At 38.5% G+C, this 27,763-nt stretch overlaps 1 long non-coding RNA gene across 2 annotated transcripts; it reads left to right on the forward strand.

Moving 5' to 3' along the window:
- The first annotated feature begins 1,721 nt into the window (after positions 1–1,721).
- Positions 1,722–18,722, forward strand: LOC133217331 (uncharacterized). Of its 2 annotated transcripts, XR_009726855.1 has the most exons (4): positions 1,722–1,921; positions 11,482–11,626; positions 15,942–16,050; positions 18,516–18,722. It is a non-coding gene; the product is annotated as an uncharacterized LOC133217331 (long non-coding RNA). The 2 variants fall into 2 exon arrangements; XR_009726854.1 differs by lacking the exon at positions 1,722–1,921 and having other exon boundaries at positions 11,267–11,626.
- The last annotated feature ends 9,041 nt before the right edge of the window (positions 18,723–27,763 follow it).

The following is a 27,763-nucleotide window of genomic DNA, read 5'->3' on the forward strand; positions in this document are numbered from 1 at the left end:
TCTCAGCCTCACTGGCTCTGGCTCAGTCCAACTGCTACTGTCAGACAATATGAAAATAGGAGCCACCACAGCTAATGGCAGGTGCTGCACCACCACAGCTGAGGAAAAAAAGAGGGATGATTTTTTTCTTTCTTTTTTCTTTTCCTTTTTTTCCTTTCTTTTTTTTTTTCTTTTTTAATAGGCACATGACTGGATTGATTTGAAAATATTTAGCTTTTCAATATTATTATAGTTCTCATATCCACAGACACTTGCTAAGCCACTGTTCTTTTTGAATATGTTTATTCTGTCCACTTTATATAGCACCCTTTGTTCTTTTTTACTTACATTCAGGAAATACAATGCAGCAAACAAGCCTTAGAACAGGTCTGATACCATCCAGATTTAGTAAAGGATGCTATTGTAAAGATCAAGTCCTGTCACACGTATTGAGGCAAAACTCCCTACCGGGTGGTGCCCAATGAGAATTTCCCAAATTCCAGTCTTGTGTTTGTACTGGGGGTGAAGCGAGTTGGCTGTTCAAGTGCCCCTGAACTCAGTGCACCTGCTTGACTAGATTTTAACTTTCTTTTTAAAGTCTAACCTTCAGTTTTGGGTGAAGGATCCAAAACCTTCCAAGAGCCCCAGCTGAGTGGAAGCTATACTGCTGAATGCAGCAGGAAAAGTGCAACATTTACAGAGAGGAGAGAGTGAATGGGGGGTGTGTGTGTGTGTGTGTGTGTGTTTGGGAGCCATCCTTATGGAGAGGAATTAAATAAACTCACTCATTTTGTGGTATGAATTTCCACAGTAGTAAAGTATGGCTTACTTCTGAATATCAGTTTCTGAAAGAAAGGGCTTGTGGAAGGATAGATGTATTGCTTCTACACTTGCTGGTGTCTGAGCATGTGTGGAGCCTTCCTTGACATCAGCAAATAAATTGTTTCTCGCTGTTCAACAATAAATGTTCAAGTAGCCCCATTATTGTCACTTCAGTGTTCTGTAAATTGGACACTGTCAACACATGCAGTGTAACCTTTCTGAAAGAAATATCGATGTGGTCCAGTTACAGAAGACATTGTATAGCAAAACCAAATTGGGATCAATAGAAAATCCAGATATTCAAATGCATTTATGGCAGGAGTTTCTAAGTCTGGCAGGTTGCAGATCAGCAGCACACTTGTTGGCCACATCAGTCTTCATAAGAGTGACAGGTTTGATTAGATTCTTAGAGACAGGCTGATTCAGAAATTCAGTCAAAATAAGATCTTTCTGCCAATTTGCAATATCACATTCACAATCCATTCCAGACTCATCAAAGGTAAGGAAAAAAGGACTTAATATTTTAATCCCCTCTGAGAAAATGAATAGGGAAATGATGTCTGCAAAAAGTGTGATTTTTTTTCTTGAAAAACAAGAGTGGAGAACTGTTAGTGAATATTGTGTGTCAGACCTTTCAAATCCCAGGCAATTGGCATGCAAGGCAATTACTGTCAATATTCAAGGGCAAGTGAAAGGAAATCTATTTGGTAAAGTGGTTTAGACAAGTCCAATTTGTTTATACTTGTTCTTCACTTCTGTATCACATTCATAAAGTTGTCATTTGTAAAGGTTTTTAAATGTTCCTTCAAAACACACATTTTTCTTTCTTTCTTTTTCCTTATCTTCCATAAGTCTTTCTTGTTATCCTGATTCATTGTGATAGTACTGGGGGTCAGAGGAATGGGAATTTTGCTCTGGTCACTGTGCAGTCCACACCAAGCAAACTGCCAAGGAAACCATGGTTAATTTATAAGAGGTTTCAATGATAACTTTTCTCTGCTTTTCCACCTCTTTCAGTATAGACTTGAAAAGTTTACTTGAAATTCAGAATGCTGCGGCTAATGAATGAATTACAGTGGAATGGTTGCTGGAAGTTGTCCAGGAGAAGTGTAACCAAGAGGTAAGGAGAGAAAGCTAACACTCTCAAGAGAAGGGTTTTGATTTTATGAAATTGCTTTTATTTTGTTTTGAGAAAGCACAGAGGTGTCAGGCTTAGATTTTTGCCACTGAATCCAGGCTTGGAATCAATAAAAGTGTGGTGGGCTAAATTTAGATTAGATTGTGGAATGATTCAGAAAATGCTTTATGATCAATGCATAGAATCTACTCCAGCTTACAGATGACACTTACCTCTAAGTGTTGTGCCTTCAAACATGTAATGAAGAAGGTGTCTGTTAATGCTAATCATACATATTTGATTTTCATACTGTAATTCAAGTGATTCAATAGGGAGTTTCTCCTTGGTCAAATTCTGAGCGATTAAATGGCCCTGGGATATGACCTTTCTTTGTGAGGGGGAACATCAACTCAGGATGTTTCAGATTTTCCTTCATTTCAACATAGAAAAAGAATGCCCCTGAGATATTCCAACTGAGCAGCAAAATTATAGCAAGATAGCAAAGCTGGAACCACTCTGTTCCATGGCAAATCTGGATATTGAAACTTAATTCCATCTTCAGTGATTTTGCAGCTGAAGAGTCTAGTGCTTTTAAATTGTGACAATCAGGTGATCAAAACATTCTGAATGAAGGTGGTCCTATAGAAACATATTCACACTTGTCTTCCATTCATCGCATAAGAACAACAGAATGCATTACCAAAGACAAGTGTACCCTACTATCACACTTCAGGCATCCTTTGTCCTGGTTAGCTGACAACTTCTTTTTCAAAAGGCTTTTGTCAAGTATAACAGAAAGATACATAAGCTATATAAGCCCAGGTATGCCTGTGGTATGTTGGGAAAAGGAGTCAACATTAAAAAATCTGAAACAATGGACTAAACATAGTTATTTTAATAAAGTCAAAATATTTGTGTTTGGTTTTATATGTATGTTTTTCTAACTATATGAAACCATCATTTTTGGAATATGACAGCCTGGAGATAAATATGCCCTTGCATTGGTCATAGTAGAAACACTGAATCATTATGGTAGCCTATGAGAGTGAAAGAGAAAACCAAACAGATCTATTTTCATTGAACATGTTGAATGAAATGTGAAGAATAAACAAACAGCACAGATGGTGAAACAGTTTAATTTTTAATACTCCTCCAGTGATAATCATTTCCAATATTTATAACAGCGTGATAGCAGCATATATTAAAACATGTTATTTTAGTCTTAAAAAAAAAAAAAACAAAACAGCTGAGCAATTCACAATTTTCAGCAAAGTCATATTTTAAAAAAATGGTTTTGGAATACAATCAGTTTAAATTTTCCTGCATGAATATTAAACAATCTATTCAAATGCTAAATTTTTGGCAGGGTCTTATTTCTGTCTACTGTGGATAACGTGTCTGGAAACTTACAGTTCTGTATGCTCATTTCTCTTTCTTTCTGAATTTGCTAAGTCCAGCAGTGCAAGTGTAGACCAGCAAAGCTAGAACTCTCAGTAACTCTCTTCACTGTTTTTCAGTATTCTCAGAAACAGAACACAAATTTTGGAGAGAATCCCATATGGCAGGTGCTGACATTAAGTAGAGACAGGAACAGGCTTCTTGTTAACATATTATCTACTCCTCACCTACCCCTGGTCTGTTACAAAACTCATTGACAATGAAAGCTAAATGAACTAACTGAAAACTAACTCAATACTGTTACAAATATTTCAGACAGCTGCATAAACCTTTCTACAGGCTTAAATGCAAACCAAGCAAAGAACCTCTGAAATCTTCTTTATGCCTAGCCACATTGGATATCATCCAAGCAACTATATTTTCTTTCCAGAGCAAATTTAAAGCATTCTTTGCAAAAGGTGGTGTCCTGGAGAGATGAACTGGGGAAACAGAAAGACAGATGGAGGAAATTAAATGAATCAGGTACTGCTGCATGCAGAAGGAAGTGAATGAGGAGCATAAGTAGTTGATATGACCTGAGAAGATCCGTATTGCTGTATCACAGACCCATTAATAAATTGTATGATTGAGTATTCTATACATAAACACTTGATCTAAATAGTCTCATCCAAAGTCACAAGAGACTCCGTCTCCTTAACCATGATCTCTGATTTCTTTCTCACATCTCGTTGAGGGGTACTGTGACTCCTAACTTGTTAAAGAGAGTGAAGATTGGAAGGAATATGTTAGTTTATCCAATGTAGAAGTGTGTGTAATGATATTTTAACACTTCTTCATGTTACTTTGATACCAAAATGACAGATACTGAGAAGCTGTCATTTAGGTCCCTAATTATGAGAAAAATATAGCTCTTACAAACATTGTTCTTGTGTTCAGTAGTCCCCTTCAGATTTGGAGAAACAAGCACACTTCCAGGTGTCCTGAAATACTGTCCTAATGCCCTACGATTCTAAAGATGACTGTGACTACTGTGGTATTGACAGGTTTATCAGGAATGTCATGGAGCCAGTTCTGTGGAGGTGAAGTTCTCTTGTCAGAAAAAATGGAATGGTTGATTGTGTCCCCATTAAGTGAATATAACATTTGTTGAGAGAATAGCCAATTTAAACTTGACAAAGAATTTGAGGAGGGAATCAGTAGAAATTTCTCACAAAATTTTAATTTTTTACCCCAGAAAAATAAATGTAGAAATTCTTTCTGCAGTGAGATTTTTGATTTATCATTTCCTCATTCATATTCCTCTTTCCCTCCTTTCTTTCCTGCTGGAAACAAAGAGAAGGAAGGAGAAAAGGGAAACTGGAAACCAGAAGCTCAAACAAATGAGAAAAGAGAAAAGCACTGTCAGTTTCCTACAACTACATAAACCTCCTTTTCAATTGTTTTACCCTTTTTTTCCATCAAATCCCAGTGTGCCTCTTGTTCTCCTAGTCTGAAAAGCCAAAGGGCTCTTTTGCACAAGATCAGAGACAGATATGTGGGCAGTGACTATGAAGAATATTTAGAAGTCCCCACAAAGCATCATTCAGATAAAGTTACCGATGATGCTGTTAGTTCATAGAGCTTTCTTTTTCATTTTCTCCTTTAACTTGAGGATGGAAGTTCCACATTACCTAGCTGGATAGTCATGTTGGATTCATCCTAATTCTGTAGCATTCTGCTATTACAGACGTGCTATGCCTCCTTGATATGCCTTAGCTTTCTTCTGAGGAAGCTAACATCCTGCTTTTCCATACTCCTTTTGGAAACTGTAACACTGTGTTAGTCACTGTCAGCCTTTTAAGTTTTGCTGGGTAGATATGAAACTGTAGTCTTAGCTTGCTTCTAGGCAGTAGGTACAGGGAGGAGGATGCTTAGTGTATGCTACCTTTAATGGGGAGGTACATATTGCACTCCAAGGTTTCCCAAACTGGTTAATGGCTGAAGGTGTTTTGGCTGACTGGTGCCCCAGCTGAGAGACCTTATAATGAGCCTGATTTTTGGAAAATAGCCTTTGAAACCAGGCCTTCAACGTGAAGCACTAGTTACTCTCAGATGCTTGACAATAAGCTGCCTTGTTTTCCTTCTTGATTTTTGCAGCCCTATTTTTGCAGCCCTTACTGTGGACCATCTCCAGTGACTATCACAAAGCCTGTCTATATTAAAAAAATTATCTATCTGGTACCTGTGATAGATTCACATCCTTTACATACCAGCCACAAGAGGGAGATGCGGAATACTCACTGAATAATAGGTTTTAGTCCACTGTTCCTGCTAGTTGCCAGTGTTATTGATAGCTTCTGTGATTTTTACCATCCGGCCACTTTTAGCACCAGGCTTTTTTTGCTGGAGATCATGGCTTGCAACAGTCTATTTTTAGATAGAGGCAACCTTTAGATGCCTCAGACGGAAATATTCTGTCAACTGAATTTGCCCCCCTTTTACTCTTTAATGGAACAGTTACAGTTGTTTAACGCTTTCAGAGAACAATGTGGCTATCTCAGCACAGGAAAAAGAATTGATGGTACTACATGATTTTTTCCCAATAAATGAATTCTAATTGGTACTTAGATTCTAATCATAGGAAACCTGTTTTATAGCAACAGTGCTGTGGTGGGCTATTTTAGGGGCAGAGTGGTGCGTACTGGAGAAAATTTGTACATGAGAGCAAGAGGAATAGACAATTGCTTTTGGGGACTGTGTAGATTAGTACATCATTGCATACTAACAAAGTGCTAATTGCTCCTTTTGACCACAGGCCCAGTTTATTGCGCTTTAGCACAAATGTGCCCTGTGCACTAAATTACAAAGCTAACACTGCATTATTTCTCGGTACAGCTTGCAAATTCTTGTAGGGCAGTATGCATTAGCCTTAATTGGCTGCAAAGAAAAAGGATGGCATAGAGGTACTCACTTGCAATTTAGAAAGAACAGCCCTGGTGCCAATTACTCAGGTAGCAAATGTTACATTCATTTTGTGATGACAGTGGTAAAATCAAACTATATACATATATTTATATTATTTTAGTATAATGTTTTAATATTGTATATAATAACTGCACAAGCAATAATTTATCTCTGCTTGGTTCGTTAGGTAAAAAACCAGCTGTGAACTGCTTTGAACAGGTTGTTGGTACTGATTATAGAGAAATTTTAGCTGATTTTATGGAAATAGTAGCTGTTTAGGAGACTTGTCAATTAGTAAATGACCATTTCATAATAACCATGTAGAGTAATGGCTCTTATATATCTTGGTTAGAATTGTACTCAGAAAGGTAGTTTTAGCGTGGTAAGGATGTTTAGGATGTTTTATTGTGGGCAGCACCTCATCTTTCTGCTCTTTCTCTAAAAGTCCAGAATTATTTATTATCAGATCCTTTCCACCCCTCAAAGAAGATAGAAAGAAGCATCACAACCGGATACATAAAAAGTCAGTAAGAGATTTCACTTGTTTGGAAAGACATAAATCTACAGGTGTTGCTCCCATTCTGCTGCACATCATGTAAACCTTTCTTGAACTAGCCTCTTGATTTTGTTGTTCCGCTAATAGGCAAATTTGAAGATCAGACTTCTTTTACATGTTTGCTTGGACCCTTCTCTCTTTTGCTACAGGGATTCTTCTAGGCTTGACACTTTCTTTAGATAAGCAGCCTGGCACTGAATTAATTTAATTTCTACTATAATTTAGTACTAGCTCTTCAAATTCTTCATTTGGGATTTGAAGACTGTGGTACTAGAAGCCCAACCTGAGACTTCAGGCATGCATTGTAGTATTTGACAGTAGGTCGTGTTTTACAGTATTTTAATCTGGAAAATGTATTTGTAAAGGGAGAAGAAAAGAGGCTATAGGGAATAATCCAGTGTTGTGAAAAGAATGGACTAAAATATTTTGTAGGTTTTCCTTTCACACATTGTTAAAACAATATGAATACAGAATAACACAAATTCCACTCTCTAGTCTGTCTTTTGAGATAAACAAGTTGATAAAAGAAAGTATAAAAAGCAACGGAAAAGGACAAGTATGTGTCACCATAAGGGCACTCTGTGTCACAAAGCAAGTATGCCTTAGTGCCAGCCAAAACAACCACCCACTCAAGGTACTGAAGGGTAGGCATGCTGTTATGACCCAGATTCAAATGGTGAGAGTAGGAGTGAGAAAGTGAAAGTGTTAATAATACTTCAAGCACAGAGCTAATAGGAGGGGAATTTCTGGGATTCCCCTTTCATTCCTATTCTCTCTCAAAAGAAAACTACAGAGTTCTCTCTGAAAGAAAAAGTCCCTTTGGCTTATCACCAAATGTTGAATTTTTAGACTGAATGATGTACAGCAGAACTGTATACCTGTCCTGACTGGAAATACCTGTATAGTAATGAAGAGAGAGAGATAAATTCAGAGGTTTAGAAAGTCTCAGAAGACTAAACTTTGACTAGTGTGGAAACAATTTTTGAGAATGGGAAAAAGATGGGTAATTTTAAATACTGACATACTTCTTTGTTTTGCTGCAGCTGACATAAATTTGAAGGACAGTAAATCTGTTACAGCCATCAACACCAAATCCAGCAGTCTGCCCAACCACATAGATTGCACAATGGCTTTGTTGGAGAGAATGGAGCATATGCTTACTATACTGCTGCAAAACCTTCTTTTTCTTACTCCTTCATGTGCCTAACTCAGTTCATTCTTACTAGAACAAGCATTTTTATGTTGCTGAAGTGTTTAATGTTTCATATTTTACAGAAGGATTAGGAAGCCTTCCAACTCTTTGTATCGTATTAACACTGAAATGGTGTTAAAACAAGAATTAACATTAGGAAATCCATCCATTTTACAGTGGTTGCTTTTTTAGTGATTAAGTTTAATCATTAAGAAATTAAAGTTTGATCAGACTCTAGCAGCTCCTATGTTTAATGATGCTCACAGACGCAAATTACCGGACCCTTTGCAAGTAGGTAACTCAAGTAGGTAGATTGTGTATTACAGACATAAGGATTGCAGCATCTCAAGCTGTCTGAAAATTTCTATGCCTCAGGAAGTCCTGTATTCAGTACATTTTCACATGCTAAGTGTAGGTCAGTAAAGATAATTGTATGGTAGTTCTGCCTTTAACTTGTTAAACTTGAAATGGGTTGCTGGCCTACCACTATCTCTTTCTGTTCATGTTTTCTTTCTTTGCTGTAGGCAACTTTTCAGTCAAAAAAAAAAAAAAAAAAAAGAGAGAGAATCACAGAATCATTGAATTATTTAGGTTGGAAAAGACCTTTAAGATCACTGAGTCCAACCACTGACCTAACGCTAACAAGTCCACCGCTAAACCACATCCGTAAGTGCCACATCTACACGTCTTTCAAATACCTTCAGGAATGGTGACTCAACCTCTTTCCTAAGCAGCCTGTTGCACTGTTTTACAACCCTTCTGATGAAGAAATATTTCCTAATATCCAGTCTAAACCTCCCCTGGCACAACTTGAGGCCATTTCCTCTTGTTCTGTCACTCGTTACGTAGGAAAAGAGACCATCACCCACCTCACTGTGGCTTCCTTTCAGGTAGTTGTAGAAAGCAACAAGGTCTCCCCTGAGCCTCCTTCTCTCCAGGCTAAACAATACCACTTCCCTCAGCTGTTTTTCATAGAACTTGTTCTCTAGACCCTTCACCAGCTTTGTTGCGCTTCTTTGGGCATGCTCCAGCACCTCAACGTCTTTCTTGTAGTGAGGGGCCCAGAACTGAACACAGGATTTGAGGCTTGGCCTCAAATACTTCATCCCCACAAATACAGGGGGATTATTCTTCCAATAGTCCTTCCCACACTATTCCTGACACAAGCTATGATGCTATTGGCCCTCTTGGCCACCTGAGCACAAGCTGGTTCGTGTTCAGTCGGATGTCTGCCGACATCCCCTGGTCCTTTTCTACCAAGCAGCTTTCCAGACACTCTTCCCCAAGCCTGTAGCGTTGCACGGGGTTGTTGTGACCTAAATGTGGGACCTGACACTTAGCCTTGTTGAACCTCATCCCATTGGCCTTGGCCCATTGGTCCAACCTGTCCAGATCACTCTTAGAGACTTCCTATCCTCCAGCAGATATACACTCTCACCCAACTTGGTGTCATCTGCAAACTTACTGAGGGTGCACTTGATCCCCCCCATCCAGATCACTGATAAAGGTCTTAAACAGAACTGGCCCCACACATTACTTGTGTCTGGCTGCCAACTGGATTTAACACCATTTGGGCCCAGCCATCAAATCCGGTTTTTTTACCCAGTGAAGATTATACCCATCCAAGCCATGAGCAGCCATTTTCTCCAGGAGAATGATGTGGGAAGCAATGTCAAACGCTTTACTACACTCCAGGTAAACAACACCTGCAGACTTCCTCTCATCCAATGAGTCACTTTCTCGCAGAAGGAGATCAGACTAGTAAAGCAGGACCTGCCTTTCGTAAAACCATGCTGACCAGATCTGGTTGTCCTGTATGTGCCATGTGATGACACTCAAGATTATCTAGTCCATAAGCTTCCCCAGCACAGGCTGACAGGCTTGTAGTTCCCTGGATAAACCTTTTAGCCCTTCTTGTAGGTGGGCATCACATTTGCTAACTTCCAGTCTACTGGGACCTCCCAGATTAGCCAAGAGTACTGATAAATGTTGGAAAGTGGCTCAGAATCATTGGACTGTTTATGTTGGAAAAGACCTTTAAGATCACTGAGTCCAACCATTAACCTAACACTGACAAGTCCACCGCTAAATCACGTCCCTAAGTGCTACATCTACATGTCTTTTAAATACAACTATTCTCCTAAACAGGCTGAAGTGTGCTCTCTGGAAGTCCAAAGTAGCAGTTCTGATAAACCCCCTCCTTACTTCTCTAAGAATTGAAAACTCTTTACCATTTCTTGATGGCTATGCCCAAGATATCCTCCACCCATCACATCACCCACAAGCTGGTCCCTGCTCACCAAAGAAGAAATGTCAGTATGTGGTTGCTTGCTTACAATATTTAGAATTACTTCAAAAAATATGACTTTTTTTCAAAATAGAATTTATTTATTTACATTATCAGTTGTGCTTTCAAAGAGACTCCCCTGAGGCAGAGCATAAATGAATTGGAAGTGGGGCTCAGCGGTGACTCATTAGCCTGTTCTGGCATTTGCAGGAGAGGGTGATGGAAGGTAGAGGAAGAAGAGATTATATCCTTTCGTGATGGCTCTTGTAAGGGCTTTTTCTCTCAGTGACTGAGTGCAGATATTGAAAGTCTTTCCTATCTCCCAAATGTCTGATGTCAACATCAGATGTCATCTTTAGCAGCAGCAGCAGCAGCCGCTGTGACAGTAAAAGGCAAACAGTGGAAGACATAGCCAAAATGTTGAAGTCCCTGCTTCCCTCCTCAGGGCTAACAAAGCACGCAGAGACCTACATTCTGAACTTGGGACACAGCTGTTAAAAGCACTTTAGTTTTCCAACCTGTGTGTCTGGAAAACTTTGTGATTGCAAGCGATTCGGACAAGTCTGGCTTTTGAAGCAAAGCAAAAGCTGGATTCTGAAAGTTTTAAAGTGTAACAACTGAGTCAGAATGGCAGAATTTCACACCTCTTATTTCAGATTTTCAAAAGAGGCAAAATAATGTGCCTGGTATTTTAACTCAGCTTTGTTTTTAATAAACTAAAATATATGACGATATAAAACTATATGGATGGAATTAAATGAAATATACAATATACCCCAGAAACTATAACAAATAGCATCTTCATAGAAATCTTCATTCTAAACGGCAGTTTGAAAAGTATTCACTTCACATAAGAGCTGTTTATTAGTCTCATCACATTTCCTGGTACAATGAAACTGTTAGTAAGATATGGTGGTATTGGAAAATACTGTATGACTGTGAAATGACTGAAAATGACTGCATGTGAGGACTGGAGTGAATTGCCTTACAGTAGGTTGTCATGCTGTTTCTTTTTCTTCTTTTTTTTTTCAACTGCCATCTGTGCTCCAGAATTCAGGTTTTCACTAAAGCAAAAATCAGCTGTAAGGATTTCAGTCTCATTCACATTAAAACCCCTTGGAATAACTGAGAAGCTGATTGTATAGTTACAAAGAAAAAATCCGAAATTCCATCCCCTTCTCTTCCAGCTTGTATATAATCCTCATCAGTTTAAAATTTGTGGACTTCTAGAGCTGTGTAGAGTCATATAGAGGCACAAAGAGAAACCAAATACCAAGTGTTGTAGTGAAGATCCTTTACCTTTCTGCAAGTTTGCAATTGCATCTTTGAGAGGTCAGAAGTATCCCATTAATCTCAATGCAGTATCAGATTGGAGAGCTAACACCAGTAACTTGACTATCAACTTCATTAACCATTTCATTTTTTATCAAAGTGAAGTGTATGAAGATTGGCACAGGTAGTTCTATGCAGTACACTTGAGCAGCTGGAGACATAAATTATCAGTAATCTGAATTGATAATTAAGACAAAATCTGAGAATTCCTGTGATAGCTTTTAAAAGATGTTTATTTTATATCCATTGGGTTGGGTTTGTAGGTGGATTTTTAGGAGCAGCGCTGCATTTTTCCCATCTTGTGTTTGCATCATTTTGAATTGCAGAAGAACTCAGGTGGAAAACAAAACTCACTGATAATAAGTTGATAACGTCATCCAATATGTAGAGGGAAAACAGTAGTGGGTCAGATGCTGGATTTGTACTTCACATGAAAGAGACCACCTGGTGGTGCTGGTATCAGGGTATCTCCAACTTGATCATGGCACTCAGTAAGTGATGCCATTATGAATTGTTTCAAGAATAACTATTGATTGAAAACCAAAATAATCAGTGAAGGATATTGTCTTCCCTCCTTTCCATGTTGGTATTTTCTGGGAGGTGGTTCTTTTTCATGCATTTTCATCAAAATTGTTTGTGTTTTGTTTGTTAATGTTTGTCATTGGTTTTCCATGCAAAAGCCTGGTTTTCTTACTGTTTCAGGAAGCTTTTAAAAATGATATTGACTAAAACAGGCTCAGTATAACTCCATGAAAATGACACTCTTTTTAATCTTCTGAAAATTCACATTCTGAAACTCTTTCCTCTTTCTGGATCACACCGTCCATTGGATCTCTCAAATAATTCCCTTCAGAAGGAGGGCAGGAGGGAATGTCTCCATTCAGAGTACTAACCAGGCATGACCTTTTTCAAGTTGTGAAAACTGAGATTCATGGAACCTGAATTAATGTTTACACAGGCCTTGAAAAGTATACTGTGTAGTATAATTGCTGAGCACAACATAATTGTTAATTATTTTGATGTGGCTTTGGGCAGCATAAAACCAACGGTGTGCTCACACTCTGCATCTGCAGGAAACACCAAAAATCACAGGATTAAACAAAAATACTCTATTGTATAGGCTAGTAAAAAGGCAAAAAATAGTGTGGGGAAGAAATCTTGGCATTCTTAAACACAACTCTGCTAAAATACCCATTTCAGAGGAGATATGTTATACATTGAAGTAAAATGTTTATCAGTAAACTTCATATTACCTGGCAAATGGGAAAAACCAGTTCTGCAAGCATTAGTTAAAGTGAAAGGATTCAAGGCAAGTTTATGGTTAGAAAATTGTTCAGAAGATTGTTTTTATTTTACTAATGCAACACAAAATGAAGCAACACTGGTAAAATGAAATAGAACTTTGGGAGCAGAAGAGCCGGTGGCAGGACCGAGTGGTGGTGTAGTTTGTGCATTTCCCAGGCAAATTCTTCAGAAACCAGTATAATTAGTGAGTAATGTTTCACTGAATTGGTCTCTTTAGAGTGTCGGTGGAAGGAGGCAAGAAGTTGCAGTGTGTGAGTGCCAGCTGCATGCTGCAGCTGCAGTTCTTCATGAGGTTGGGTCTAACTTCTTGCTGAATGAAGTCTGGAGAGATGACAGAAGCTTAAAGCTCCTGATCATCCTTGCTGACCAGCAACAGTGATGTCCTAGGGTTAAATGCTGATTCTCTGAAGTTGGTGTCAAAGCTCCAGCTGACTTCAGCAGGAGCCAGATTTCACCAGCTTTGCCCTTCTAAAAGTATGCACTGGGAGTGCATTTAGGCATAAATCGTGGTTTGTTGTGGCTTTGGCTGGGGAACATTCAATCAATGCAGAACTGTGCTTTTTACCTGGAATCAACACACATCTTGTGTCAGCTCCATGTGTAGTCTTTCAGTTTCCCTGCTATGTGTCTGTGACAGAACTCATGTGGTGTGAGAAAGTCACAGCTTGCTCTCCGGTAGGTCTCCCGTGTGGTTTGGTAATGGAAGGGGTTTACAGACCATACTCACAACTGTGCCATGGGAAGGAGTTGCAGGCTCTGTGCATTGTGGATGTAGACACAGTTTTGTTACTGCAGTTGCTTTCGTCTCCAAAGGGCTTTTTTTAAGGTTTCAGCTCATGAGTATGTGCAGGACAGAAAGAAGTGATATGAAATGATACTCAGAAAAGACACAAGTGCAAAATCAAATAGTAAATAAAAGCTATTTTCATATAGCTGGTGTAACTGAAAAAAAGCATGATTTCACAGTACAAAATCACAGTGGAATTGGCAAGCCTTGTATTAATGTGGTTTATATCACACAGAGAACTGTGCACCAGTAGAAAGTGAACAACTGAGTATTTTGAAAGGAATGGTACATGTTACTTACTTGCGGGATTCACGTTGGAGACATTTTTTCTGAAACTGGAGGTACTTTCATATGCAAAACTTCACCCACAACAAATGACTGGGAGCTAAGAAAGCAACCCCAGTGGGAAGACTGCTTGGTAAATGTTGAGCTGGCAGAGACATACTGATTTTAGAGAGAAAGCAGTTTGAATACATCTCATGTGACTAATGGGATACACTACACTCAGTCTCTCTGCTAAGTATAGCATGTGTGCAATGTAAACCCATGTTATTTTGCAAAGTTTGTATGCATCTGCGAGATATTTAGCAGCACATTTACAAAGCTGGCGGAAATCTCTTCAGCTAAATTGCATTTGTTATCTTGTAACTTTTCCCACTTTAAAGACTAGCACAAATCCAACACAGTGGTACAGCAATACGTGTATTCAGATGTTAATATGTAAGTTTACATTAGATCTGCTCATCTTTATACCATTTGAGGAAGCTTTGTGAGGATCTTTTTCTTAGCCTCAGTAATTATAGCTACTTACAACTGTTCTGTGTCATGGTAATACCCTTGCAGGTTGCTGCATTTACTGGAGGAACCAAGGAGGATAAGTAGCTAGAACACTGAATTTCTGACAGATTTAACTAGGTGTGATATTCAGGGGAGTTTTAGATCAATTTCTCTTGTTTTTAATGAATGGTGGGGCTTAGAATGTTCAACTGTTACACTAGGAATATTTATGTTTAAAACCCCCAACCTTAAATGTAGCTGTATTTCTTATGCAAAATGCTTAAATGTATGTGAACTCACAAATTATTCAGATCAAATAGCTATACAGCTTTAAGTAGTGCTGAGGTTATATATAGGATAAATGTGACCTGTATGCAACCTAATACTCAAGATAGATAAGAAGATATAGAACAAAAATGACTGATTGACCAATCCCAAGTAAAGAAATTGGAATTTAAGTGAAGAGTTAATAAGGAAACTAACAAAAATAAACTGTGCTTTAAATATGCTGATATGGAAAATTAAGTGCTACAAGAACAGACATTCTTTTATATTCCTTTGAGAAATATAAAAAGCAGAGGTAGTCAAACTCATATCACAGATTTGGAATATACATGTCAACTCTGGAAGATGTTCTGCATTTCCAGAGACAAAGGTTTAATGTAGTGATTAGAAAAATCTTAAAGTTCATTCTAGGCTTAAGTGGATGGTATTATTATTCATATCAAATTTCCTCAGGTATTTTAGAAATGTGATGAAAATAACCAAGTCTCCATGTGGAGAAATCCATCAGCCATATCAATATAGCAATGACAAAATGACTTTTAAATTAAAATAGAAAAAAAAAAAAAAAGACCTATTTGTATAAAACCCAAAATGTGTTGAAATAATTAAAAATAGCAAAATTGTTTAAAAAATCTTATTTAAACCATAAACTGTAGGTACTATTCTATATAACCAAGTACCTAGGTGCTTTTAAAAGAAGTAGACTACAGTGCATATGTTAGTTCAGTTACTGCTTAAAACCTGAAGTGTAAGTTAATGTGTTAGTTAAGTTGATTGTTAATGTTAAAGAAACAGAGGTCCTGCTTCTCTGTTGCCTCTTTTTGGTTCTTTCCTAGTGGATTCCTTTGGGATGTGATTGATACAATACCAGTCACAGGGAATCAATACTAGAAATGGCACAGTTCTAAGACAGTTGAATTGTAAGCCAAGAAAAAAGAAACACTAATTGGCCAAACACAGTAATTATAACTTTATCAGTTTGTTAGTCAGTATGTTACAAATGAAAGGAGTGCAAAAAAAGTCTGTTGTTTCTAGCTCCTGACTATATTGAAATACTGCTCCCATATGATAATGTTGAAATGGTTCTCTCTGCTATGTGTGGTGGCATTTTCATTTGATTTTGTTCATATTTCATATCAGATTCATCGTTCTGTGTTCCAGCTTTGATCAAAGGGAACTTACATCTAAGCATGTCTGTCTAGAGCTTAGTTGTCCAGGCCATGTTACCCTACCTGATGTACAAAACTGGCACAGAAAATAGTGGCAGAATGTAAGCGATGTTTAATTATTTCATGGATGGTACTTCTACCCTTGCTAAGAGATCTGTTACTTTTCATAAGTGGAAATTAGGTTAGCCTGACCTGATTTAATCTTAATAAATATATTCTTGCTGTTGCTTTTCTCCTTATTAGATCCTGGGCTTAAAAATATCTTAAGTGATTATTTGTTGGGCTGAGTTAGGCTGGCCAGCTTCAGGGTATGGGTGTGTGGTTATGTTACCAAAATAAGCTTGGACTGAGCTGTTTTCCTTCTTGCACATAATTTGCTTGTTCCTTTTCCTTGTGTGGCACTGTTGTCCATACAGCCACACAACAAGCAAAATTAAGGATTTGATCCAGCAGAATTAACCCATCTGGGAGAGGGAAATAGGGAGAGATTTTGGTTCCTTGATCTGGCTTATTGCACAGCTGCAAAAGTGCCTATACTAACAGTAGGGAGATGACCAAATGTGTGGGACAAAGTATGTCCTGCCCACTGACTACCTACACATATGTGGGGTTAAAATTATTATCAGCTTCTCTTTCTCCCTGCCCAAACCAATATGGTGGTTACCCGTTTCCAGTCTTTTAGAACCTCTTGCATACTTGAGGATGTAAAAAGTACTTGCTAATGCCTTCAAATTACTTTATCCAGTTCCCTATGAGCTCTAGGCCATAGTAAATTTCATCAGGTTAGAAACCTAAATTTCATCAATTTAAAAGCCACTAATTTACCAAAGTAACTTCTAACTTGTTCTTTCCTTTCCCTAGCGTGAGTAAGAACTTTACCTCACTGTGCTAGTTCTCAGATGATCACTGGTAACCTTCTGAGGCTGCAGTTTCATGTTTGTTGACAAAACAGTATTCTAGTCCCAGTTGCTCTGGTGTTTGTCATGGGACATCACCTTCCAAGTTGTGCTGGTACAAGTGGCTGGGAGTCAGTTTTGTGGATTAAATCAGGGAATTGATCCAATTTGAAAAAGTCATGTTTTATTAATTGTCTTTTTTAATCCAAATCCTTGAGGGGACAGCACACCAGTAAAAACAAGACAGGGACAGGGAATATCTTAAACTACTGACCACTTTCTATTGTGAAAACAAGCCCCTGCAAAGACTTAAGCAAAACAGCTTCAGACTTAACATGATTGCAGCCGAGATTAAAATCTGGCCTTGATGCGTCAACCATCTGTTTCCATCCCAAGAAAAGAGACTCAGCAGGACTATTTGTAATTCTGAGGACAGGATTCTGATTTCAGTCCTGTAGAAATATATCACAAATAACTCTACTGATGGGTTTGGAGTTATTTTCTTGTTTATCCCAGTGTATAATGCTTGGGAACCTACCCTCCAGAAAATTACAGAATGAAAGGCATGCTTTGGGACAGACCTGGATTTCAGCCTCTCCAGGTTTACACCATCATTAACACCAGTGGAGTGCTCAGGCTTCATACCAGTTTACCTCAGAATATAGCCTTTTTTAAATAAGTATGGAATGCATATAATTTTGTCTCAACTTCAGAGGAGTATACCTCACCACACTGCTGGCTTGGTAGTCCTAATTAAATGTGTCATTTTTTCACTTCTTGAATTTTGCCCATATTTGAAGTGACCTGCACTGGGACTGTATTAAATCTGTGAAGGAAAAACATGGATACCTCTATTTTTATTTCCTGCAAATCCAATTAAAAACATATTAAAAATAAATTAAAATGAAATTAGATTAATTTAAATTAAAACATTCATCACTTGTGGATCTCATCTTGCTGACCGTTGTTTGCTAGCAGTTACAGAAGAAGTTTTATTCTTAATAATATGGATAAGCATTTTGACTAGGTTGCTGAGTTTTCTGCTGTTCTTTTTTATCTGTTCCTATTACTTGTGTTTGGTACAGAGTGAATACATTGATTGATGTTACCACAGGTATAATTAAGTATGCACTTCGGTTTCTGGGTGAGAATTAAAATAACTGAGATCCAGTGTTTATAACACATACTGGAAGGAAATGTTATGTATCTGTTGACTTTATAGGTAAAACAATATAGCAGAACATCAGAGATGAAATGTCCTATTTTTTGTGTACATCTGCAGGCTTATGTTTGCACAAAAAGTGACACACCATTTGGAATGTCCTAAAGAAAATGTTGTCTTCTCGCCTGATTTGCATAACTCTTCGAACTTGCACATAGCATAGGACATATTTGCTCAGTATGTATTTGTTTTAGTAGTGTCTTCTTTTTTGTCGCACCATTCCCCCTTCTTGCCATGGTGCAGATTTACATATAAAGCCAATTTAATTAATATGTCACAGAAAGAACATCAGTTTTTTGTCAGTCTCTGCTCTAAAACCCAAATATTGTGGATATTTACAGATGTTCCTCTCTTTACATCTCCTCCTGTAGCATCAACAAGTCTTGCCACCTTCTCCTTCTGCATGACCACACAGGAACCACACAGGAACCACCTGTTTCCCTTGCAGGCTTAGCTTCAGTCTCTCTGCTTCTGTGACTTCAGCAAGCTTATCCTTCTTCAGCTTGCAAATTTACAGGCTTGATTCTCCACTCAGCCTGTAGAGGATTTCCTAAAAGGCACCATCAACAGAGCTGGCTTCTTCCTTCTTTATGGACCAAAGTGCATTCTAAACTAACTCCCTGCGTGTCACTCAAGGACTGATACTGCTTGGATCTCATTCATGGAAGCACATGTAACATCCCACAGTGCTGAAATAAGATACCACTGGTTGGTCCATTAATCCACAGCCAATTTGTGGTTGTGTTTTTTGTTGTTGTTAGGGTTTGTTTTATTTTTCTCAAATGCATCGTAGCACATTGTAAAGCACTACTGTTTTCAAGCTCCTTTTCCAGAATTTGTTGTGAATCGCGATTGTCACTTTTGCAGGTCATCCACTACAATCATAAGAAGAAAATGCAGGTATTGTATTTGGCATTCATTGGCATGTGTGATGTATGTATATTCTGCATATGTATATACATATGTATATGCATATATATATATGTATATTCTGCATTCTTTCTGACAGCTCCAGGGAATTTCTCAGTAGGTGTATGTGGACTAATAGGAAGATTTTGGTGTCATCACCATCTTATGAGTGTCTTTAGTGGCTATATATATGTGTATTCAGATGACATTCTGGTCATTAACCTTGAGTCAATGGTATGCTATGAAGGCTAATCACATACTGCATAAGTAAAACTGTGGGCAGCAGGTTGAGGAAAATGACTGTTCCTTACTATTTAATTCTGTGTGATAGTTTCTGGAAATCTATGTCCTATCTGAGGCACTGTGGTACAAGAAAAATATTGACATATGGCAGGGCTATGTTTTGGTATGATATGCATCTTACCGATGTATATGGGGAATCTTACCAATGTATACAAGTACCTGAAGGGAAGGTGCAAAAAGAACGGAACCAGGCTCTTTCCAGTACTAGGCCAGTGACAGGACAAGTGGCAATGGGCACCCATGGAAACACACGAGGGTCCCTCTGAACATTACTAATCATTTTTTTTGCTGTGAGTGTGACTGAGCACTGATACAGGATACTCATAGAGGTTGTGGTGTCTCCATTCTTGAGATATTCAAAAGTTATCTGGAGGTAGTTCTGGGCAAGCAGCTCTAGGTGGCCCTGTGTCATGGTTTAAGCCCTGCAGGCAACCCAGAACCACTCAGCAGCTCGCTCATTCCCCACCCCTTCCTCCACCGCGCTCCTGGACGGATGGGGAGGAGAATCGAAAAAATGTAACTCCCACGGGTTGAGATAAGAGCAGTCCAGTAACTAAGGTATAACACAAATCACTACTGCTACCACCAATAATGATAAGGGAAATAACAAGGGAAGAGAATACAACCGCTCACCACCTGCCGACTGATACCCAGCCCAACACAAGCAGAGATCTAGCCCTTCTGGGTAATTGCCTGCAGTTTATATACTGGGCATGACATGCTGTGGTATGGAATAAGCCTTTGGCTAGTTTGGGTCAGGTGAGATTCAGAAAGTCCTTGGTCAGACTAAACATTACTGAGCAGCAACTAAAAACATCGGTGTTATCAGCACTGTTCCCAGGCTGAAAGTAAAAACCACAGCACTGCACCAGATACTAAGGAGAAAAATTACTGCTACTGCTGAACACAGGACACCCTGCTTGAGCAGAAGTGTTGAATCAGGTGATCTTCAGAAGTCACTTGCAACCTCAGCCATGCTGTGATTCTGTGACATGCAGGAGCAAATCCAGTAAAGAACCAGAAAGATGATTAAGGAGGCGTATGTTCTAGAAGGCTAACAATAAGATCATAGGGAGGGTGGGAAACAGTGGAACAGGGGCTTAGACCAATTATGAAATCTCCATCCTTAATATTTGACATTATAATTATATATAATTTTGCTTTGTGTAAAAAAAGTTTCCAATTGCCACTTCAAAATTGCCACTAAATTTCCATTTCAGTGAATGCTCCCTTATTCTTGTACTGAGAACATGTTATCTATTATTGTGATTTTTTTTTTGTGTGTCCCCATTTGTTTGCTTTCTGTCTAAGACAAACACAGGAGTGTCTTTCAGTGTTTTTCTACTAATTTTTATTTCAGTTTATTCTTCTATCCCATTTTTGATAGTGGCATTTAAAACTGTGCAGTGTTGCAGATGACAAGTGGTCTATTAAGTTAACTGAATTACAATGCATAGATAGATATTTCTGTTCTATTACCATTATGTTTTGTGCATAGGCTAGTAACTGCTTACTCTTTCTACCGCCACCTCTTCATGAGTAATGGTCTTTTTGATCTATGTGCAGTGTTTGTTGAGTCTTTGAGACACAGCCAGTTTAGGACCCAGGACAGTGAGCAGTTCCAGTGATTTCCTTTAAAGTGTGCTGAAGAAATTTGCCAGCATTTGGTTTCATCTGCCATCATATTTTCTATTCACTCAACTTGCTTAAGGCCTCCAAAGTTTTTCACAGTTTCTCTGGTCTTGATCAACTTAAATAATTTTGGAATGTCAGCAGAACACTTTCCAGATAGTTGATAAACAACAGATGCCCAAGGATGGAACCTTGTGGCACACCATGAATAACTTCATGCCATAGCAACCATTTTTCTGTCTTTTTGTTTCTTATTATTTCACCATTTTTGATCTGTGCAACTGCTTTGTCTCCTCCTCTGCTTACTTAGCTTCTTTAGTTACTCTTTATAAAGGGTTTGGAAAAAGGAATTTTGAGACCTCCCTAAATTATGTCAGCCTTCACTTTTATGTACTATGCTACTGACTATCTCAAAGAATTTTAACAAATTAGCTCCTTTCAGACCTTATGGTATATAGATCCCATTATGTTCTAAGTATTTTATAGTCACCAGTGCAAATAATTTACCTGCTATTGAATGGAAACTATTGGTCTGCAATTCACAGGATGGCTGCATATACTTTTACATAACTGCTTGTGCAAATTCTGACCATCCTTCAGCCCTCAAGTATGATAGTGATCCTGCTCTCCCACTCGGGAAAGCGACATATTGTGTGTATAAATGTACTGTCTTTCAGTACTGTATGTTCGTATAAGCATACAGTACTACCACATTTAATGCAATGGACACAGCAGACCACTGAGACATAAGGTTATGATGCTGTGATTGCATGTGTTGTTACTAAACTTTTACTCTTTCCATTTGAATGTCAGTTTCCTCCATTTCCTTCCATATTATCTTCATAACAACTTTAGACTCTTGCAAACTACCTGTCTTAAGTTATTCAAGGTAGGATTTTACACACACAAATTTGCAGCTGAGTCCAATACATTCGTACACTTTGTTTTCCAAAATTCTTAAGCCCAGACAAATCTATCTGACCCGTTTCCTATTCTCTGCTTTTTCTGAGGTCCAGATTTCCTGCGTGTCTTTTTCAGCTTGTTAGTGTTAGATTCTGTAGCACTGATAATGTAATGTCTAGTCTATCTTAAGTACGGGGACTAATCTGGCTCTAAGGGAGCTTGATGTGCTGTATACCAACCAGGCTGTACTGACTTCAGTGCTGTTAGATTAGTCTATAGCACCAGATGGCCTTCTGTCTTTTTGGCATGCTCACAAAATGGCCAGTCTTACTCTGCTGCTCCTGGGATGGTATTTGCACATGGAGGATGATGACTGCACTCAGAAGCCTTTCCTTTTCTGCAAGGTCGGTTCACATTTAGAACAGTGTCCTGGATGCTCAGGTAGCACACACTGACCCAGTCTGCTTTTCTCAAATCAAGCAAGTATCCATCAGTACTACAGTGAAAGAATCTAACTTGACTTTTCTACTGTATCTGGAAGTGACGTTTTGATGCTTTCTGTTCTGGGCACACCCCTAGATATACTGGAGTTCAGAATGAGCAAAGATGTCAGGAACATGCAGTAAGCAAAACAAGGTAGTAAAACTGGGAAGACTTTGTTGCAGACAGCTGGGGATTGGTCACCTTTGCTGTAAGCAGTTAGCACAAGTTACAGCCATATTAGGCCTCTCTATTCCAAAGAAAAAAGTGAACTTAGCTCTGAAGAAGGCACTGCAATTACGTGTAATAATTATGGGCAGTAATGGTGGCATGTTGCACCTACATCTCTCTAAGCACAACAACATGTTCTTTTGCAAATTCTTGACATTTCTTCCTGTCCACCACACTAGGGAGAGATGATCTCCAGCAAGGAAGATAAATGGGCTAAAAAGGTGGAGATACAAGTCATGATAAGGAATTTGTAAAAATGTAGAAATCAGACTGCAAACTTTAGTTTCCCAGGAGGCAAGATCCTGAACTCTTGCACCTTGCCTCTTCAGTGACCCTTACCTCAGCAGTCCTTTTTCCAAAATGACCTCACACTCGTCTGGTCACCTTCTGTCGAACCAAAGTGAGAAAACAAGATGGCATTAGATCTATTAACACATTAGCTCAAGTGAAATGGAGAGATGAGGAGTCAAGGCCTTGTCATGTTCTGTGTTGAGCTGATGCAACAAGCTCTGCTGGGGCCCTGAGGTCTGGAGCAGTACTTGGCTAGGAACAGTTAAAACTTTATTGTCCCTACTTTTATGCACTGAGGCTGATATGGATCATTTTGTGCCTCCCACAGTATATGACAAGACAAATTACTTGCAGTGAGCTTCTCCTGCACAAGTGGTCAACACACATTTCATTACAGAGCCAGCAACTGGTATATCAAAAGTGAAGACCTGGTACTTCATTAATTCACTTTCCTTCATGCTTTTTCCAGCTGTTCTTTTTTCAGTATTTAGTCAAATATTTAGTCAAAGAAATCTCATTGCTGACTTTGACTGGCAAAGGATTCTTGATCTGCATGCACAGTATATTAGCAGGTGGCTCACCTTCATCTAAGTGTACAGTGTGTTAGTGGATGACTCTGCTTGTAAGCTTCCCCTCTCAATTTCTGAAAGATCTTGAGGAGTTTATGCCAAAAACAGCTTTCTTAACCTATCTTTTAAGTTTCCCTCTTTAAGCTTTTGAGGAAAAAGACTTTAAAAGAAAATCGTATTTTTAGAAACATATGCTTTTCATATCATATAGTGGTTCATTTGTCAGTTATCTGAGATAACTCAAATGCTTTTGGAAGCAAAACACTTAATCCTGAGGACTGTATAGGCAAATTTATCCATCATCATTCATGGGAATTTCAAAGTGCCCATAGGGTATTCAACACCCAAGTACGGGGAAGTAGCTGTTGAAATCACTCTTAAGACTTTCTTAAAAACTGATGTCTAGATGCAGCCAATGTCATCAGAACACTTGAGGGAAAGAGAAGGGAGACTGTGGTGTTCCACTGTTCTGAAAAGTTCACTGAGTTATTTTCCCTCTGTGGGGACAAAGGTGCTGAAATAGCTTTATTTTAGCAAGTGTTTCCTAGTTCATTTGAGCATTATTCCGTGGTGATTTTCTATAAATACTGCTGTTTACCTGCTCTTTCTTTCTTTTCTGGTGTATGTTTTGGGTTTTTTTGGGGGTGTGTGATAGATGTAAATTCAGTATAACCTGCAAATTCTTATCTTTCTAATGTACAAAAGCAGCTGTTTGAAGCTTATTTACATGACCTCAGCTTTTGCAGTATTCCTGGAGAGCACACAAAAAGAATTTGGAGCACTCTTCTGACCACATGATCTTCAAAAATGGCCAAAACCTCCTTGAGCTATGAAGGAGAACATCCACAAATGGAACTCCAGGCTACACAGAAAGGTAAACATTATTACCTTTAATATTACTGTATAATCCTTACCTGGATTATATGTTTTAATGTGGCTCTTTTTTTTCAACTGTGTAGAAATAGAAAGAGTCTTAGCTACAACAATCTGAAAACAAAAACTTACCGAAAATATCTATCTTTTGCAAAGATTATTTTTTAGTTACCACACTTCAACATATGCTTCATCCCAATTGCGGAAGGCAATTTACACAGTTGTAAGCAAGCAAGGACATTAGCATTTACTAGAGATTTTGATAGTGAGAGATAAGGGTTGGTACTATGAAGCAGGGATATTTCATGAAACTTATGTCCTGCATTATAACCACGAACAGTTACTCCCAGCAGTTGGGGTACTACACAGTAAGTGAAATAAAGACTTAGAAAAATTTACACTCAAAAGCTGTGAAATAAATTATTTATTCTTCTGACAGTCAAATTCTTCCTAGTGCAGGCTCCTTTTGACTGGCTGAAAGGAAAAGAGATCATGATACCTTTGCCTTCAAATCCCTCTGCTTAGCTAAAGCATAGCACTGAGTTGAGAGAACAATGTTTGCATGTTGCAAGATTATGGAAACCAAGTGCAATGGAAAAGTGCATGTTAACTGGGTGAGAGAGTAGATTCTGAACAATAAAGCACTGGTGTATGACAGTAGAAAACACAACACTGAAGTGGTATCATATCACATGGGCTTCTCTAGACAGAAAGACATTATAGGTTAGATAAAGTCAAACAGACAATGTTCTTTGATTGTTGTAGCCTCAGAGGGAGGTTGCTGGTAGAAGAGATTTTTCTGAAATACTGACAAGCTAAGTTATTGATTAATGCTATATATTCGCCTCTTCAGATAAACCCCCAGTTTTTCTTGCCTGGTAGTAAACAAAAAAATTTAAAAAAGCCATCTTACTCAAATTTAGCTAAATAAATATTTTTAAAACTAAATTAACAGAGTTCCTATGCCAAGATTTTCCCTTTTTTTTAACATTATGGCCAGCCAAGGATCACCATCAATAAGACAACTATCCCTATTTAGATCAATTGGCAAACATAAAACCCATCTGTGTGTTGCTTAACAGGTGCCATTTTAGATCCATAGGGAGAAAAGCAAGCTTTGTACAGATGGACAATCATTCATTGGACCCTTGCTAGCAGTAGAATATTTATTCAGCCACTGCCTGCCTACAGGCTCAATATTTGAAAGAGCCAGTAAAAAATGTTTCTGGTGGAATATTTTCATGAGAAACAAATAGGAAGAGGAAGCAGAGGAAATTCTGTTAAAAATTGTTGGCTTACATCCACTAACAGTCCTGTTTTGATCAAGAACTGCAAGTTCTGGCGAGTGTTCTGGGGAGTGACTTCTTGCTACCCATAGGTTTTAATTACTAAGAGAAATACTATTAAACTGTATGCATTTCATAGGAAGGAGGGGAGTTTCTTCTGCTGACAGCAGTTGTGTAAGTTGGAATGGAAACTGGCACCTCCCATCCACTATGCCAGACAGTGAAGGTCCTTTTAATCCACTTTGATCATCACTTCCTTTATTTTTTGTTTTACAGATAACAGAGAACAGGGAGGAAGTTATATGAAAATTTTAATTTAGATAAATAATGAAAATTTATGTGAAAGATGCCAGCATTTCAAAATGTGCTTTGCTAGGTCTGGTGAAAAACAGTCAGCCAGGCTGACTTGGTAGAGGAGAAGGGGAATGTCTTTTGCTGTGGAAAACACTACAGAAATTCTGTGAGTTACTGTGGGTATGCTGTCCATGTATTGAAGTGATCCTCTTTGTCTGCAGGCTCACAGAAATTATTGACTAATGTAGCTCGCAGTAGCAGTTTGATGGTTTTTCCATAGTCTATGCAGGAACATGGATATACATACATTTTACTCTCCTTGAGCTTAGCAAAGGCATCTCCATGTAAATGACAGTAAGTCTCCAATACGACAGGGCAGGCAGCACATTCTTGGAGTGAGACAGCTGAAGTGCTGAACCTGAAGCTGTGATTAGCACTACCTGCAGTTAGGTGAACGGTAATTCAACCCCTGTTGTTTACATGTTAAATAGAATCATAGAACGATAGAATGGTTAGGGTTGGAAAGGACCTTAAGCTTCCTTGAATTTAAGCAGTATATAGACTCACAAACCTAAAACCATTTGTTGCAAGATACCCTTGCAGAACTGCCAAGCGTAGTTACTGAGCTTCCTGACCATAGCTGATACCTTTTCTCTGACCACTACTTTTAACCTACATGAAAAAAAAGGAGTGAAAGATATAAGCACTATATGTTTGATGTTGCAAAGTGGCTTATGACACCCTGGTCAGGTACCAGGCCTTGCTGAACAGGGGACACATAACAAAATATTTATAGTATCTATTATTGCTCTCAGAAGTGTAATCATTGCTTCAGGTTGTCCCTCAAAACTTACAGGCTAAATTTTAAGATTAAAAAAACCTTTATGACAGCAGTTAAACTTCAACAAAAAAGCCAATTGTGGTGGACAAAATTGCCGTTTCTATTACTACTTTGATTAAAGTAAAAATATTACCAAATAAAATGACTTTTTATAAGATCTGAGGTAAAACAAAGAGACCAACCTTTGCCAATTTTGTATCATTTCCCTAGAATTATAGAATGGTTTGGGTTGGAAGGGACATTTAAAAATCATCTAATCCAATCCCCCTGCCATGGGCAGGGACACCTTTCACTAGACCCAGTTGGTCCAAGCCCTGTCCAACCTGGCCTTGAACACTGCCAGGGAAGGGGCAGCCACAGCTTCTCTGGGCAACCTCTGCCAGCGCCTCAGCACCCTCATAAACCACTTCTTATCTTATGTCCAATCTTATCGTACCCTCTAAGTTTAAAACTGTTGCCCCTTTTCCTACCACTGCAGGTCTTGGTAAAAATTGTCTCACTGTCTAACATAGATGGGCAAACTTTGCTTATGCTTATTCTGGGGTTTTAAAAAGGGTCATGATCAGAATTATAGCTACTTATATAGGTAGGGCTATTAAGAAGAGAATGTGAAGCAGATTTTCTTACAGGCCAGGAACTGAAAGAGAGGTGGAAAATAAGAAGCAGCCAGAAACGTTCATGTTACGTTTTAGAAAAAGAACTTCCATGAGTATCTGTAAAGTGCTTGACTGTGGCTCTCATGTTTCTGAAATTACCTGCTGGGATTTTCTAAGCCCTATGCATTCGTTGGTCAGATAGAGTGGGGGAAGTTGAAATCAGCACAAAATCAGCATCATAGCTACAACAGTTCAGTTTTGGTGGTGTTAGCCATTAGTTTTACTTATGTGCTGCTTTACAGCATTCTGATCTGCCAAGGATCATACCTACAATACAGAGAAAAGATAAAGATGAATATGTACAAAAAGAGATTTTCATGTAGCTTTATCTTCCTTGTTACAAGGGAGATTGTTGCTTCAGATCCACTTTAGGAAACACATGAACTCAAGAGGCTGCTGGTTAGTCTGAGCAGGTCATTGCAAAATGC

This window comes from Neopsephotus bourkii, unplaced genomic scaffold (genome assembly GCF_033783945.1).
Source record: "Neopsephotus bourkii isolate Nb327-2 ecotype Australia unplaced genomic scaffold, CSIRO-AGI_Nbou_v1 NB_1132, whole genome shotgun sequence".
Lineage (NCBI taxonomy): Eukaryota > Metazoa > Chordata > Aves > Psittaciformes > Psittacidae > Neopsephotus > Neopsephotus bourkii.